Source organism: Monodelphis domestica, chromosome 4 (assembly GCF_027887165.1).
Source record: "Monodelphis domestica isolate mMonDom1 chromosome 4, mMonDom1.pri, whole genome shotgun sequence".
Lineage (NCBI taxonomy): Eukaryota > Metazoa > Chordata > Mammalia > Didelphimorphia > Didelphidae > Monodelphis > Monodelphis domestica.
Window position 1 is genome coordinate 314,578,115 of NC_077230.1, and position 19,197 is coordinate 314,597,311.

Here is a 19,197-nt window from a genome sequence, read left to right on the forward strand (position 1 = left end):
TTCCCCCTTACTTACACAATTACACTAATTCCTAATGAAAGACCAAGACTTAGAGATGGTGATGCTTCCTTTTCTTCTTATTATTCCATGTCACCTGTGTTCTCCTGAGCATTTAAAGTAGACCATCTAACAAGGTGTGAAAGATGAGAAAGTGATTTGGAACTAAACCAAATAAGTATAAAACTGTGCACATCCTTTATCCCAGTGATACCACTTGTAAATTTTAAAAATTAATATTCAATACTCCAAATATTATATTTCTTGACTTCCATTCCTCTACTCTTACTTCTGTACTGTAGCAGTTGGACCTGGGCCAACATATACCCTTTGTTTCCTAAAAATTCAGTATACACAGTGGCAAAAATAAATTCCTAAGGAAATGAGTAAATCTAGATCTATCTGACTAAAAATGAGATCAGAATATAAGCAAGTGTTTTAAAGATAAATTACTGTGATAGTTAAGCACAGAGAAGATAGTAGCTCTGGAATGATTCTCCACAGTGTTGTTGAATAATATACATGTAGAATGCTTTAATTTTACTTGACTTCTCTTATTCCATTTCCCTTCTTCCCTCCATTCCCTTCCATTTTCATTTTGTTTATAAAACAAGCAGGACCTTCATAGACTGAAGGTCACTGAACAAGTTTGCTGTTGGCAAAGCATTACCAGACACCCACATATTTCTCCAAGTAACAAAAACACAACTTTTAGGTAGATAGTCATTATTGGTGGAGCTGTGAATTGGTTCTGTGAAATGGATCTGGAGGGAATTTTAACTTGTTTACAACCCAGGAATTTGGAAATAATTTTATTGTTTCTAAAAAAAAAATTTGGAACTAAATCCAATAAGTTATAAAAACTGTGCACATCCTTTGATCCAGTGATACCACTTGTAAAATTTAAAAAACTAATATTTAATACTCCAAATATTATATTTAATAAGATTTATTAACATTTAACTTGAATCAAAAGGAAAATAAAAGGCTAGAGAAAAATTAGAGCTCACCAGCCTCTCACGTGGAAAAGAGAGTGAGGGAGGTGTTACCCACAGCTTAAAAACCATAATGTAAAAGACGCAGGTAAACAGAAAGGGGAAAAAGAACTTTGGGAGGAGGGGAGAACTCTGGGAGATGAAGTCCAAAGGATACAAAATTTCTACTTATACATACTACAAAGAGATCAGAAAGTAAGGAGGCATATTCATGAGAATATTTATGACAATCATTATTACAACTATCATCCTTTCCCCATGCTATTGCTGGCTAGGACTCAGCTCTCAAATTGTATCTTCTCTTATGTTTCTGTTAAGTAGTTCTGAAAGAGGGGGATGGCTGATATGAATCTGGCCTCCGAAGATCTCTGATAGGGATATCACTACCCCCTTGAGGCAGCATTTTCCATATTTGAATAGCTTTTACCTTTGGCTTGAAGTGAATTTATCATAAAATTTATCAAGTCTTAGGAGATTGTATTTCATATTTCAGGCAAATATACCAGGATAACCCGAGAACACTCGGTTGTTGATATCAGGTCAACAAATTACTGCCTCTCTGTTCCTCATGTGGGGGTTACCAATGCCATGATGAATATTTTTCTCCCTCTAACCCTTACTTGTGATCTCTCTTCCCTGTGTATTCATACTATGATCTCTCCTCAGTGGGTGTAGCTTCCTGCTTTTTTGGGGAAAGACTTTAATATTTATCACTTAACTCAAATATTTAGCTCCAGCTTTCTTGACTTTGTAACATTATTCAGCTCTCTAGTGTCTGGAAACAGGTCAGGATTCCTCTCTGCATCTTCAGATTCCTTTTACTTGCTTGTTTTTATGTTGAAATCCTCTTCCACATAAAAAGGAATTCTTAATTTCTTCTGTAAACCTCAAGAATGGAGAAGCATTCCTCATGTCCCTTTACCTTCTCTGGTGGAAGGAGATGAGTTACACTTTGAATCTGTACCTTTTGTAAGTCACCTAAATGCCTGTTGTTATTTTAGGAATGCAGGTCATATGTTGAGATGTTTCCAAAGTCATGTTACTATAATTTTAATATGGGATGGAACTTAGGGATAACTTTGTCCAGTCACCTCACTTATAGATGATGAAATGAAAATTCAAAGGGGTTAAGTGATGTTCTCATAGCACACAGATGCTAAAACAATGGAACCAGGGTTTGAATTCAGATCTTTTGTCTCTAATAAAAGGAAGTCATGGAGGGCAGCAGATAGAAAGCTCAACTTAGAGCCAGGAAGACTTTGAGTTCAAATCTGGTCTCATGCTATGTGACCCAGGGAAAATCTCTTACCCTCTATTTGCCTCAGTTCCCTCAACTATAAAATGGGAATAACAATAATAACAATAAAAATAGCACCAACTCAGTCATGGTTGTTGTGAGAATCAAATTATATATTTATAAAACACTTAGCATTATATGTGGCACATAGTAGATTCTTAATATAAACACTTGTTTCTCTCTTCTAACCACTGTTTATCCTTCTATACCACATTGGTTTTATTGGTCAAAGAGGAGTTTATGGTATCTTATCCTATGGCTGCTTGGTCATGAAATCCACAGCATAAACTTCTAATAGATTCTGACTAATAATCTAGTAGTATCTGAGATGTTTGTATTATGATGATGGTGATTTTTGAATGACATTAAATTAAATCATTATAATGCACATGATCATTAAGATCCACAAAGTCATGCTGAACTTGAAATATATTTCTGTGACATCTACGGTAAGTGGCAGTGAATATAATAATGATGATTTTATTATTTGTATAATACATTTTGTTACAAGATTTTAAAATGCTCTGACCCCTGCTATGCCCTGAGATGTTATTTTTTGGTTTTACTAACTTCTCTAAATACTTCATAGAGTAGATTCAATGGTAACTATATTTATGCTGGTGAACTAAAGGATTACTCCCATGAGCCAGTAGAAAAAGCACTGTACTTAAAGATTCCTGTGTTGTTGCTCTGCCTCCATCTCTTATATTTTGTGACTTTGGGCATGTCATTTTCCTTCTCTAGATTTTAGCTTCTTCATTATTAAAACAAAGGAGTTGGAAGAGAAGGCTTCAAATTCTGACTCTTGAGATTAAGGCACAAAATTAATAAATCAAATTAATAAGGAAGTAGGGATGTATCTGTATATAAAATGAGATAAGGTAAACAAATTGCTTTGTAAACCTCAGGGACTTATATTAGCTTTCATTCTTACAGCTAGAGTTGACAAGATCTGGACGGGTCTGGCCATTGAAGTGTAAATGATCTTAGAACTAATGTTTCCTAAAGTTTAATCTAGTGATCTAACTATCAAAAGAAACTACCATTTTGGATTATTATATGAAATTAAAATTCATTCCATAGTTTTCCATTCTTTTCACAAGTCCAAAATTGTTAGCATATTTTAAAAATTATAAAACAAAAATCAAAATACTTTTTTAATTTTTCCCAAGAGTTTTCCTATTATTGCCTTCCTTCTACCAAACTACCTTTGTATATGTATTTGTGTGGATTGTGATACCTTTAAGTTTTTGTGGAAGAATTCCAGTAAAACTTTATGGATTTGGAAAAATTAAAAACTTTTTAGAACTTGTTATGCAGTATAAATTTGCTAAAATATTTCTAAGGGTAGAAATATTTCACAAAATATCAACTTTACTTTTTTTTGGCAAAGTTATAGGTAGAAAAAATTAGGAAATTCTCCTTTAGTTGACATATGTAGGATAAAAGTTTAGGGCCATATCTATTTATCAAATTTGATAATGTATACAAATTGTTTTATAAAGCTTACAGTCCAGTGTCAGTATTAATTACCATTATTATATCCAGCTAATGTTGACATGATCTGGATGGGTCTGGTTAATGTTAACACTGAAGCATAAGGCAATGAACTAATTAAAATATTATGGAAACAAATAATGGTATTAACCTTTCCATAAAGTTAGGTCAAATTTTATCTTAATAGCCTTGACCCATAATTCAAACCTTCTAAAATGTTTTTGACCCAGACTCTTAGTAAACATATCAGCTCTTCTTTATAGTTTTGTGTCATGTGAAAATGGCAAAATCATGGCATTTATTCATTAATCAAAATTATAGGTAAAATGAATAATTTGAAGGCAGAAGGACTACAATTACATTGTAGCCTTGCTGTTTACTACATGTATGATTTTAGTTGTGTTTCTTAACTTCTCTAACTTTCCCCATCTATAACAAGATGGAATTGGAATAGATCATGTTTGAAGAACTTTTTGTTCTGAAGTTGATTCTTTAATCCTAAATTAAGTGACACACAGGACAGATTCATTGGGGAGATTCCACTGGAGACCTTCTTTTATCCTTTACTTACTTTTTGGTGAATGTATTATATTTCTTAGTAGAATCTAAGGTCCTTGAGGGCAGGAACTGTTTTTTGTTTATATCCGCAGTACCTATTATAATTGCTTGAAAAAAAACTTTTTGATTAATTAATTAATAATTAAAGTCATCCTAGAGAGACTACTTATTGGATTCAGTCTCAGATCCACTTCACTGTAATATAATCCAACATAATATAATCTTCTCTATGAGAAACATGACTTAATTCTTTGCATTTCCTGATGTATCTTTAAAAAAAAAACAGTCTATGGTGGGTAGCTGGGTGTCTCAGTGGATTAAGAGACAGGCCTAGAGATGGGAGGTCCTGGGTTCAAATTTGGACTCAGACACTTACTAGCTGTGTGACGCTGGGCAAGTCATTTAACCTCCTTTGCCTAGCCCTTACCACTCTTCTGTCTTGGAACCAATATACAGTATTGATTCAAAGACGAAAGGTAAGAGTTATTAAAAAAATCTGTAGAGTGAGATATTCTCACCAATCTGTTCTTAATGAAGCCAAGCTGACTCTTAGTAACTATTTCTTACCCTTTAAAAACATACACAATCAGCTTAATGACATGCCTAATATTTCATTTAAAATTTAAGATAAGCTCTACAGTTTGTAGACTTCATTTTCTTCCTTAAAAAAAGCTTAGCATTTGCTCTTTGTGGTGGCCCAAAACTGGAAAACGAGGGGATGCCCATCAATTGGGGAATGGCTGAACAAACTGTGGTATATGTTGGTGATGGAATACTATTGTGCTCAAAGGAATAATAAAGTGGAGAAGTTCCATGGAGACTGGAACAACCTCCAGGAAGTGATGCAGAGCGAGAGGAGCAGAACCAGGAGAACATTGTACACAGAGACTAATACACTGTGGTATAATCGAACGTAATGGACTTCTCCATTAGTGGTGGTGTAATGTCCCTGAACAATTTGCAGGGATCTAGGAGAAAAAAAACACTATTCATAAGCAAAGGATAAACTATGGGAGTGGAAACACCGAGGAAAAGCAACTGCCTGAATACAGTGGTTGAGGGGACATGACAGAGGAGAGACTCTAAATGAACACTCTAATGCAAATATTATCAACATAGCAATGGGTTCAAATCAAGAAAACATGTAATGCCCAGTGGATTTAACCGTCAGCTATGGGTGGTGGTGGGGGGGGGGGAGGAAAAGGAAATGATCTATGTCTTTAATGAATAATGCTTGGAAATGATCAAATAAAAAAAAAAAGCTTAGCATTTGACTCAATCCTGTGCTGTCTTACCTCTTCCATTCTTCTCCCTCTCTCCTCCAATTCTCAATGACCTTTTCAGAGATCACTGATAGTGATCCAAAGATTTGAATGTTAATGGCATGAATTCACTCACAAAATGAAAATGGATAGTATAATGGCTCAAAACCCCAAACCCAGCAATATTTTGCTTATAAGAAAAACACTTAAAAATGAGAAACACACAAGGAATAAATATAGAGGGATGGACTAAAGTATATTATGATTTAGATGGCAAGAAAATAAAGCAGAGGGAGCAATAATGATCTCAGACTAAGTTAAAGTTAAAATATATCTAATTAAAAGAGATAAACTGGGAAATTACATTATGTTAAATGGCTGCAGATAATGAAGCATCATCAACACCAAAGATCAATGCTAAACCTATATGTACCAAATGTTATAGCATCAAAAATTTTAAAAGAAAAGTTAAAGGAGTTTCAGGTAGCAGTCGATAATTAATTAGAGGCTAAATAACTTAATCTTAAGGAACAAGTCATAGAAAAATAATTTTATTAAAGAAAATGATAATAATGAGGCAGCATACTAAAATTTAGGGACATAGCAAAAGCAATAATTAGGGGAAAATTTATCTCTCTAAATATTTATATCAATGAAACAGAGATAGAACAGATCAATAAGTTGCATATACAATTAAAAAACTAGAGAAAGAACAAATTGAACATCTCCAATTAAATATCAAATTGGAAGTTCTAAAAATTAAAGGTGAGACTGAAAAATTAAATGTAAGAAAAGCATTGAATTAATAAATAAAACTAAGAGTTGATTTGATAAAAAAACAATAAAATAGATAAACCATTGACTAATATGATTAAAAAGTGATAGAAGAAAACCAAATCACTATATGAACATAAGCATAAATCAAATTTTATGCAAATAAAGTCAGATTTAAGGAATTGGAGAAATATTAAATGTTCATAGGTGGGCAGTCAATGTAATTAAAATGACAATTCTACCTAAAGTAAGTACTTATTTAATGCCATCCCAATTAAATTACCAAAAATTCATTTCATTGAACTAGGAAAAAATAATTCATTAAAAATAAAATATCAAGAATATCAAAGGAACTAATGAAGAAAAAAACTTTATGGAGAAGAGGTGAAGGAAGAATTAAAGTAAAAAATTATAGAAAAGAATTAAAAGGAAAAGTGGGAATTTCACTGAGTAGTAGCAGGAATTGGATTAATCTCCCTTGTCCCAGCCCACAACTTAATGAGCCAAGCCTGAAAAAAAAAATAAAACGTAGGGAAAAGGAGGGAAAAAAAATTAGGATTGAACTGCAGCAGAGAAGAAAGAAATAAAGGAAATCCTTTGGCTCCTATAGGCATCTTGGAACAGTAGAATGACAGAAGCCAGAAGGTATGTAGAGATCTTCAAGGATTATGAGAAGTTCAAAGAAAAGGTTTGCTATTTTTACCAGTCCCAAACCATTGAATGCAGCATCTGATCATCAGCTACTCTTGATGCTGACCATCAGCTGATCTTGCCAAGTCCCAGAGCCACAAATTTCCTGAAGGTGGATTATACCACTCCTTCATAGATGGGTAAAATCAAAGTATATATGATTCAATTTCAAGAGGGAGAAGGCACTAACAAGTGGACATCATACAGGTAGTGACAGCTGAACTGGGTTTTGAAGGAAGGTAGTTATCCAAGAAGTGTAGGAGAGATAGAAATATATTTCTGACATGGAGTAAAACTTGTGCAAAGTATGAAAGCAAAAAAATGGAATGTTGCATAGAGGGGAAAGTTGGTATGAATGGGATGGCAACTACTATATACATTGGTGAGACTCTTAATAATTATTTGCTGAACTAATATTTCCAGGAAGCTTGTGATTGTACATATGAGGATATCTACTTTGTGCTTCATTGGTCATGAATTTATAATTCCAGGCTGACTTCTCCTTTATCACACTTCTGCTTCTTGCCTCCCCTCCAATTCCCTCCATCTAATTCAAGAAATGCAATCCAATTTTTGGATCAGATTAAGGAAAAACATAAAAAACTCATGGAAGAAAAAGCAGCCAATACAATGTCTTCTTGAAATGAATGATTTGTGGTAAGCCATCTATTTAGATCATCTTTGCTATTGGGTTGCCTGTGGACACAGATAACTGAGAGTAGACTGTGTGTGTACAGAAGTGTATATCTACACATACATCTTTAATGATGCCTGCATCCAAGATTTAAGGAATCTAGCACCTCGGGATTTTGTTTCTTCTTCCCATGCTGCTAAGATAACAATATGGTTCATTCCCCAGTTTCAAGTTCACAACCCTTTTCCCAGCCTGGTAATTAGTTGCTCTGGCTGTAGCCAACCTAGCGTGGAGCCTATTCCAATGAGGCAGGTCTTTAGCAGCCAGCCAGGCAATATGGCCTGGGCCCATGCTCAAGTTCTGACAGCATTTCCCAAGTTGGAAAAGATTTACTCTTTCCTTGCCTAGCTCTCTGGAACCCACTGCGAATGCCACATGACAATGATACTGAATGAGAAGACAACTTGATTACTGGATTTTAACCGCTTCCATTTTCACCTAAAATAGAGAAAGAGCCAAAGACATCCCTCTAAAAGAGTTAATTCTTCCCTCTTGTAACTTCTTGTCCTCCTGTGAATAGTACAAACCAACCAGAGAATTACACAAGAAGAAGGACTGCGGAGTCCCCCTTTCCTGATATGCACACATCTTTTTCTAGCTGGGAGGGTGGGAGGGATGCATCATTCTCATCATTCCATTTTCCTTCTATGAGAATGGAGAGTATACACCTGAGGCTCTCCCTTGGATGCCTTTCAGCTGGCTCAGGCTCATTCTAGATAAAACAGAGTGATGCTAATCCTTTGGAGTGCATTTGATAAGGTGCCCAGTTACAGCTTCCTCTGCCTGGACTGAATGAACCTGTCCATGGTTTAATGAAGAGATGTCTAAACTTGAAGCCTGAAGGTTCCACTGTAGCTTCTTTATTTCCTGCCAGCCTGCCTCTAGGGACAAGAGAGTAAAGAGCTGGAAGAAGCCACTTTTCAAGGCTTGGGGCTTGTGTCCATAGCTAGTCTTCTTGCTGTAAACTTGCTGTAAACAGTACACTAAAGAATAACTCCACTTTGGGGCTGGACTCTCTTAGTCATTTCAATAACAGTATCTTTGGTTAAATGTCAATATTCAATTTCACTTTGGCCAAGAGTTAAGAGCAAAAATGGGCTCCCATTACTGTCCATTGAGGGGAAAAGAGTCCATCCTCACTTTCCCATTAAAGGCTTATTACTGTTATCTGCCCACTTTCCAGTTTCTTCCTTCAGTGGTAGAGTCTTGTTGAAAACCATATCTGCTCATTACATTTTCATCAATTTTCCCAGAATCCTGGAGATCATAGGATCATAGAGTTGGAGAGGAACTTAGGCTTCATCAGATTTATCTTCCTCATTTTATAGATGATGAAAATGAGACTTAGGTTATCTAAGGCCACATAGATGGTGAGTATCCAAGGTGGAATTTGAATCAAAGTCTACCAATCTATCCACTGTGCCATTTAGCTGCCCTGGAGTCTGGAAGACTCATCTTCTTGATTTCAAATCTGTCCTTAGACACCTAAAAGTGGTGTATCCCTAAGCAAGTCAGTGAAAGCTGTTTGCCTTAGTTTCCTTATCTGTAAAATGAGCTGGAGAAGGAAATGGCAAGTCACTCCAGTATCTTTGCCAAGAAAACCCCAAAAGGAGACACAAAGTCAGACACAAGTGAAAACAATCTGACTGAAGAATTGAAGATTTCCTGATTCCATGACTAATGCTAACCTGCTCATACTAATGCAGCCTGCTCATACATTTTATTACACATTCTTTGTATCCTGTTGTTAACTTCTATTACATTCCCACAGAAAATATTGCATAATAGAAAGAGTAAATTTGAACTTCAGTAATACTGCTAGATGTGTGACTTCCAAGACTTCATTAAGTTCTTGGACTTCATTTTTCTCATCTGTAAAATGGGGGAAATAATGCTTATACTACCTAGTACCTCACAGGGCTGTTGTGAGGAAAGCTCTTTGTATACTGAGTAATTTAATACTTAGGAATCTATGATTTTTGTCAATGGAAGTAAATTTAGCACCTACACAGATCATAATCTTTCCTTAATTCAATAGATGCTCTTTTAGAATTTCTGTGACCAAAAAATTAATCTTCCAGTAGATAAATCTCTCTGAACTTAACTAATCCAGTCTTGTGCATTTACAGTAGTATGCTGGAGACTGACTCATATAGATCTAGCTGTCTAGAATTGATTTGTTAAATTTTCAATGTGAGCATTTATACATTAAAATCAGGAAACACTATAAATTAGCAATTGGATTATTGTTTTCTTTTTATTGTCTGGTATTTTTAAAATGATAGAGAAAATGCTAATAATGCAGACTCAACTTAAAAGTGTGAATTGTATGCATGTTTTTGAATAGCTGGTTGTTAAACATTTACCAGCACATCAAGGGAAAGAGTTCTTAATAGATCCCAAATCTAAACTTTTTTCAGCTTGCCTCAATATTTTAAACTTTCAAATTCTAGGAGGTTCTATCTGGGCAACTGACTTAACTGCTGTTTGCAGAAGGAACTGGCAAACTATTCCAGTATCCTTACCAAGAAGACCCCAAGTACAGTATTGGCAGGATATGGTCCATATGGTCTTGAGGGGGCAGACATGATGGAACAACAATAAAAAGAGGTAAAATCTCATCCAAACCCCTAACTCTTTAATAAGTCTAAACCCAAAGAATGAACTAACAACATCCAATCAACTAAAGTGCTTTTATTCTATGTCTTCTTCTAAATTTATCCATAATTTTGTAAATTTTAATCTTGTATTCTTCCTCCTTTATCTTTTCCTTTTCTTTTGCCTCCTGTTTTATATGTTTATTTTATTGTTCTGATGAATAATTATTAAGCTAATTCCACTAACATTTAAGGAAACTGAGGCCCAGGAAGCTTATGTGATCTAGGATTGCACAGCTAGCTTCCTTCTCTCAGGACATTATAAATGAGAACACCCTTCTTATGCCTCCATAAAAAAGTAACAATAACAGAAAATTCTCACTGGAAGTGAAAAATTGGTCTTCACTCAAAGGTATCAGAATCTATCCAACAGACAACCATTCATTAAGATATAACCTTAAGATAGTGTTCCAGGAGCCATTCTACACCCTTAAAAGGTGAATTCAGTTTGTATATCCCAATTGATTCTGACTACTATTAATATTGGATCCTTTGATCCCATTCATCTCTTCTTTGGTTCTGATACACTAATTTGAATGTCCTTTCATAAGCTTGGATTTTGGACTTCTCTTTTCCTTTGTTTCTTGTAGTTTGGGTTAGTTACTCCATAAAAATCAGGGAAATTATCCTTGAATGATCTGGGAACCTGACCCTCAAATGTATTGACTTGATTTCCTAGTTACCTAGAGTAGAAAAGGCTAAATCTATGAGAAATCAGTGTTTGTTAGACTTTGTGGAGTCCCCATTGAAATATTTATCTTTCTGAATGGATATTTTCTGCTACTGTGACAAATGTGGAGGGAAAAAAAGGAATGACATCTACCTGAATTAACACTATGTTCTTCTGGAATCTCCCTTTTTTTCTTAAAGAAAAATCTTTTGTTTTTATTGATGTTGTATAGTCCATAAGTGTTTCATTTTATTTCTTTCTTTTCTTTTTCTTTTTTTAAACCCTTATGTTCTGTCTTAGAATCAATACTGTATATTAGCTCCAAGGTAGAAGAGTGGTAAAGTCTAGGCGATGGGGGTTAAGAGACTTGCCCAGGGTCACCCAGCTAGGAAGTGTCTGAGGCCAGATTTGAACCTAGGACCTCCCGTCTCTAGGCCTGGCTCTCAACCCACCAAGTCACCCAGCTGCCTTCTTCATTATGTTTGAATACTGAAGTTGTATCATTGGAATGGCCCAGAACACAGGGTGTTATTTCCCTTATTTACTAAGAATGGCTCATGTTTGCTTCTATTATTCTCTGCTACTTATCAGTTTTTGGTAACTGGTCCTTAAACTGCTGCAAAGGTGAAACATTTTGTCTCCTTGGTAAAGCTTTCTTTTTATAGTTCTCGATTCTCCTGAATGAGTTTTAGCTGCTAAGACCTTCTCTTGTCAGTTTCTCATTGTCTCCATTACCATCTCACCATCTTTGGGATAAATGGATCTGCTACCTCTTATTTACTAATTACATTTTTTTAAATAGTGGGGTAGAGTAAATAGAGAGCTGACCTTCTACCCAAGAAAGTTTGGGTTTAAGTCCACTTTTGATATATTCTAATGGGGTGATTCTGGGCAAAGAACACAACTACCTAGTGATCTAGGCAAATCTCTAAGGATATAAATTGCAGAAAAGGTGCCAACCTATATTGGTAAAGGGATTATCTGGGCATTGAAATTATAGATTCAGTCCCTATGTGCATCCCTGTTTTTTAGGAGCCATGAATTAGGGTATGAACCTACAGAAATGGTAAAAGCTGATTTGATACACACTTAATTTATTTAGTTGGATCTAGCCCCACAAGAGCTAGGCAGAATTCCAGAGGCAACTAAGACAATGAGATAAATGAGCAACTCTGATGGAAAATTAAATTGGATGTACAACTCATGAGTGACAAGAGACGCCTTTTTGAATGAACAATTTAAGTTAGTCAGACACAATGATAGTTTCTGAATTGCTTTCAAGCTATCAGGAAACAAATTTAGGCATCATGGTGGACACCTTAATGAATATGTCCCTCTAGCTAAGGGGTATTGATAAATAGGGTGTTCAACAAGTAAGACATGCATCTGTGTTATGAAGCAGGAATGACCGAGAAAGATATTATGCCATTATGGAAATTGACCATACATGGGCCATTTCAGTACAGGACACTGTTTCATACATCAGAGCAAAAACTAGATAAGAACAAAAATAAAATAAGGCCAGAGAGAGCCCAAACAAATGGCTGATAGAATCAAGAACAAGGTATCAGGAAAGACATTTGTACATATATAGGACCCAATTCTCTTACCACTTACTTCAGAGATTGCTGGATGCTATGGAGCTATCTTCATTATAATCATTATTTTTGTCTTCATCAGAAAGTATTTGCATCTGGTATCCTGTTAGGCACCATTCAGTGATAGCTATCCTTTGCACTAATATTTTTAGGATGAACTATAATGAAATATATAAACAACTAAGGGGAAGACATTTAACAGACTAAAAGAAGTAAGAAAATACAGAATTGAGTTGTAAATATTCATTTCAAAGTGCATTGATTAAAATTCCTTGGAGACTGTACATTAATTTATAATTATTTATTAGTAAAAGTTAGAGAGAGACATAAACATCACCAGGCCATCCTAAGTAAAAAAAAAACAAAACAAACAATCACCCATAAAATACTTCTAAACTTCACTGACTCCAGCTCCCAGCTGAGGCTCAAGTGGAGCATTAAAGACTCCAGAGAAGGGAGCAAGTCTTGTGTTCAGCCAGAGAAAGAGTCCTGAGCAAAAGAGGCTAAACTGCTAATTGGTTCCCTTTCTTATAAGTCCAGTGATGTCACTCCTCTGGCATCTCTGATTGACCATGCTTAACTTCAGTCTGGATCCTTGAGTCTTGGCTTTCAGACAGTTTACCCATCACACAGGTACTTCTGACAGCCACTTCTGGAAGTGAGGTCTCCAGGTACCTGCAGGGCATTTTAGTCTCATAAATTGTTGGTGTCCTGACTCAATACACATATATGGGTAAGGGGTTACATTTAATATTAATTTCACACAAAATGCATGTGAAAGCTAGGTATAATTTGTGGTTACTACTTTAGCTCCCCTCCTGGGAGTTTTTTAATGGACCCCAGAAAATGCTTCTGGCACATTTACTTATTTAAGATCACAAGACCTTGAGCTAGAAGGGATCTTAGAAATTATCAACAGTCCAACCCCCTCTTTTTTTTATCCAGGAAGTAAATAAAACCTGGAAAGTTCGAAAGACTTGTCTAAGATCACACAGGGAATAAATGGAAAGGTGAGGTTCTTAGGCTTAAAGATTTACATCTAGAAATGGCCTTAAAGACCAGCTAGTCCAACTTTCTAATTTTATGTGATGCTCCCATTACCTTAAATAATTGGGAATATGTCTTAATCAGATCAAATTAATCAAAAGCATCCTATTTAAGAGCTAAAAGACTTGGATCAATTTAGATATTTTGGATGAGCCACTGGAATAAACTAGCAGAAATGTTGTATAGAAAGAGCACTTGGAATGGATAAGGAAATTCAGTCACATCCCAGGGCTCTTCTATAAAATTTAAAACTAGTTCAAGCCTGAGAGAGATTTAGAGTCTTGGAAATATCCAAAAAGCCCAGAGGAAAGGGAGCTGCCTCTGTGAAGGAATCGCTTGTAGGGAGAATAAAACACCTTTAGCTTGGCTTTCAGCCTCCTTCCAATCTGCTTCCCACCTACTTTGGCTAAGGGAGGATTTTTTGAACTTCAGAGATGTAGAAGGTTTCTCATCTTTCCATCAGTGTCCTAGTACTATCTTTGAAATAGCTGGTATCTGAGCCAGAGACAGACCAAGTGAAGACGAATGGGTCCACAAGGAACCCAAGATAGAAGCTATGCCATAGAACTTCTTGAGCCCTTTGTGAGGGAGAAAAATGGACTCTAAGTTATCATTTTGTCATGTATGCTATCTAAGATTGAGCCCACTAATGGTACTACCTTAGTAAATATTTCTTTTTCTGAAGCTAGTTAAGTGTAGCTGACTAATTGACAGCCAATCTGTAATCTTGACAGGAAGTATACTGGTGGGGGCTTATCAATATAGCATTAGAAAGTGTAAAAGAAGGTTTGAGGTCTTGGAAGGAAAATGAACTTGGAAGAGCTGAGGCGGTAGGGGATGAGCAAAAAAGAACACAGAACTTTGGAGAGGGGGGTTGGGGGGAGTGAGTTGATCCAGGGGTTGGAAAACTGACTTCTGTCTGGAAACAGACACCAGAGAAGCAGGCTCTGGCTGATCTCCAACTTAGTGATCTCTTTCCCTGTGATTCCTGACCCCAGATCCCCACAAGAAGACAAGCCAATTGGACAGGACTTTGAAACACAAGTTGTCCACTAAAGAAAGATTTCCATCAACCTCTTTGAACTTTGAACTTGGGGACACTCACTGTACAGCGAAGAACCAGAGTTTCTTTACTCTAACCCCAAGGAGGTCAGGTGAACCAAAACCTGATCTGCCAGACTTTTGGGGAAGGGTAGTAGTTTGTTAGGGACCTCCTCTCCCTCCTTCCTTTCTTGAACCTCAATTCTTTGCTCTCCATCTGCCTTATTCCTTTTCTGTTTCCCTCAAATAAATTCAGTTTATAGGACCCAGAAATTGACTCAAACTTTTACTTGAGGGAAGCTTGAGATTGAGGAGGGGGGGGGGAGAGAAGTAATATTTCTCTCCCCAGAAAGAAAGGGGCTTATCACCACAAGCCTTTTCAAACAAGATCCTTCAGAGAATCCAGCAGTTAAGAGTTGAAGGCAGCCATAGTGGGGGAGGTTTTGTCAGAGAGTGCTGAGGGGGAAAAGACAAACCCATCCTCCTTCTCTCCCTTGGCTTATCAACATCACCTCCTCACTCTGTCCCTGCCTTAGAGGGAGAAGACTCCATTCCCTTTTCATCCTTTCTTCCTTTGTCATAAATCTTTCCCCTTTTACTCCCTTTATTACAAAAGACAATTCCCAAGTGCTTCAGAGCTAGACATTTGGAGAGATACAGCAGCTGTGCTCTAAAGATCTGATTTGTTAGTGTTTGTAAATTAAAATAGTCACCAAAAATTGAGGCCTATAGAAGTTCTAACTTGCCCAAAGTTACAAAAGTAGTAAAAATGGAGGCAAGAAATGGACTTCTGGAAAAAAAAATGCAAAGGAAGGTGGCCTTGCAGTCCCAGATCTCAAACTATATTATAAAGCAGTGGTCATCAAAACAATTTGGTACTGGCTAAGAGACAAAAAGGAGGATCAGTGGAATAAACTTGGGGTAAGTGACCTCAGCAAGACAGTCTATGACAAACACAAGACCCCAGTTCTTGGGACAAAAATCCATTATTTAATAAAAACTGCTGGGAAAACTGGAAGACAGTGTGGGAGAGATTAGGTTTGGATCAACACCTCACACCCTTCACCAAGATAAACTCAGAATGGGTAAATGATTTGAACATAAAGAAGGAAACTATAAGTAAATTAGGTGAACACAGAATACTATACATTTCAGATCTTTGGGAAGGGAAAGATTTTAAAACCAAGCAAGACTTAGAAGGAGTCATAAAATGTAAAATAAATAATTTTGATTACATCAAATTAAAAAGCTTTTGTACAAACAAAACCAATGTAACTAAAATCAGAAGGAAAGCAACAAATTGGGGAACAATCTTCATAACAAAAACCTCTGACAAAGGTCTAATTACTCAAATTTAAAAAGAGCTAAACCAGTTGTACAAAAAATCAAGCCATTCTCCAACTGAAAAATGGGCAAGGGACGCAAGTAGGCAATTTTCAGTTAAAGAAATCAAAACTATTAATAAGCACATGAAAAAGTGTTCTAAATCTCTTATAATCAGAGAGATGCAAATCAAAACAACTCTGAGGTATCACCTCACACCTAGCAGATTGGCTAACATAACAGCAAAGGAAAGTAATGAATGCTGGAGGGGATGTGGCAAAGTTGGAATACTAATTCATTGCTGGTGGAGTTGTGAATTGATCCAACCATTCTGGAGGGCAATTTGGAACTATGCCCAAAGGGCGATAAAAGTCTGCCTGCCCTTTGATCCAGCCATAGCACTGCTGGGTTTGTATCCCAAAGAGATAATAAGGAAAAAGACATGAACACAAATATTCATAGATGTGCTCTTTGTGGTGGCCAAAAATTGGAAAATGAGAGGATTCAATTCAATTGGGGAATGGCTGAACAAATTTTGGTATCTTTTGGTGATGGAATACTATTGTGCTCAAAGGAATAATAAAGTGGAGGAATTCCATGGAGACTGGAACAACCTCAAGGAAGTGATGCAGAGTGAAAGGAGCAGAACCAGAAGAATGTTGTACACAGAGATTGAGACACTGTGGTACAATCGAACATAATGGACTACTCCACTAGTGTTAATGCAATGTCCCTGAACAATCTGCAGGGATCTATGAGAAAAAACACTATCCACAAGCAGAGGACAAACTGTGGGAGTAAAAACACCGAGGAAAGGCAACTGATTGACTACAGGGGTTGAGGGAATATGATTGAGGAGAGAATCTAAATGAACACCTTAATGCAAAAATCAAAAACATGGAAATGGGTTCAGATCAAGGACACATGTGATACCCAGTGGAATTGTGTGTCAGACATGGGAGGGGTGGTGGAAGGGGAGGAGGAAAAGAAAATTATCTTTGTTTCCAATGAATAATGTTTGAAAATGACCAAATAAAATAATGCTTAAGTAATTAAAAAAAAGAAATGGACTTCTGATTCCAAAAGTCCATATGCATTCATTTCACAACACTATTTTCCTTTTTCATATCTCTCAACCTGTCAAACAGTAAGCATTTATTAAGGGCTCCCTCTCTACCAGGTACTGTAATAAGCACTGGGAATAAAAAAAAGACAAAAACAACCTTTGCTTTCAAGAAGTTCACAATCTAATGACAGAGATGACATGAAAAGAACTAATTAGACTCAATATATGAACAGGATAAATAAAGGGTGATCTCAAAGGGAAGGTTCTGGCATAAGGAATATCAAGAAAGTTTTCTTATAGAAGGTGGAGTTTTATTTGAGATGAGCCTGAGATTCGTCTGTTGTAAATTCATTTGTTGTTCATTTGTTCAATTCTGTCCAACTACTCCACTCCTCTTGGTCTGTTCAAACTCATGTCCATTGTTTCTGTATAAATGAAGATTTTGAACTTTTGACTTCATTCCCAGAAGTCCTTAGTATTTCCCCAAATCCCCTATAATCTCTCCTGTGTCTCCATATTGTTGAGATCATGTTATTGGTATTTAACTGACTATAACTCCTCCCATGCCCTCTTTGGGATGATGAAGTAATCAGCTGTGATGGTGGTAAGGTGGGGATTTTGAAATGGATAATCAGCCATGAGCATGTGGTCTTTATTTTGTATCCTCTTTATTCCTTGATTTCTAATGATAATTTAATAAACCTCTGTAAAAGATAATATTTTTGTTATTTGAGATTAAATTTTAATTTTACACTTCCAGGACACTATGCATCCATCTCCTTCTCTGCCATCCCCTGTTCCTTCTTTTCCAACATCAGGATCTTTTCCAAAGAGTCCTGTCTTGTCATTATGTTGCCAAAATATTTAAACTTCAGCTTCAGTATTTGACTTTCCAGTGAATAGTCTGAAACAATTTCTTTTAAGTATTGACTGATTTGATCTCTTGGCTGTCAAGGACTTCTTAAAAGTCTTCTCCAGCACCACAATTCAAAAGTATTGACTCTATGGAGCTAAGCTTTCCTTATAGTCCAAATCTCAAAGTCATATTTTGCTACTGGAAAAAAGAGCATCGACTATGGAATTATTTGATTCTACCCTTTTGGTAAAGTATAGAGGCCAAGGCACAATATTAAATGAAGTGAAGGAGAAGAAGAAATAAGGTATAAAAGACATTTTTCAGATAAGTGTAGTCAGGGAAGTTGTGCTTGTCTAATCAGTCCCTGTAGGCTGCCTAGAATAGGTAGAAATTCTGCAGCAATTTGAAGGATGGAAGAGAAATTGTTTGCTCAGTGATGGGAAAGAGGATATTTTAGAGTGGCATCATGCAGAAGAAGGACAAAAGGTGAGAATAATAGCCAATTATTTATGGAGGTCATAAACTATAATTTTTCAAATAGAACAGAACAGTACAAAAGTTGGAGAGACCTAAGACCCTGGGTTTGTTGGGGGAAAAGGGGGGTAAAGCCTAAGGATTTAAAAATTTAAGATTCCCCAGCTTTAGCATTATAATTTTAGGCTTATTAAATTGGAATTTATATTGGATTCCTTTAGGTATTGCATCTAGTTAATTATTTATTGGTTGAAATCTTAATTATTTACTATTCATTTCCAATTTCATGAGGGGGCTTCAAAATCCAAAATAGCTTGACCTAATTTAACTAAAGAAGGCTGCTATAAATTAGGATAAGAAATGACTAAGCCCTACATTAAGACTCTGATCATAGGGAAATATAGAAAAAGGAAGAAAAAAGATGGTAGCATAAAGGAAGAAGTGAAATAATTTGTCAGGAGACTAGATATTGGTATTGAAGGGTAAGTATGAATAGAAGAATACTGTAGGCAGGTAGGATCTTTATTTGGAATCTCAGGGTATTCATGATTCTGACCAAGAGATGGGGAAGTTAGCTAAAGCAGAGTCTACAGGTTGTTTCTCTTCCCTCCACAACTTTCCTTATGTATATAAGTAAGAGTGAGTCTCAGGACTAGAGCCATAAAATGTTCTGGTAATTTTACAGGCTGGTAGTCAGGAGA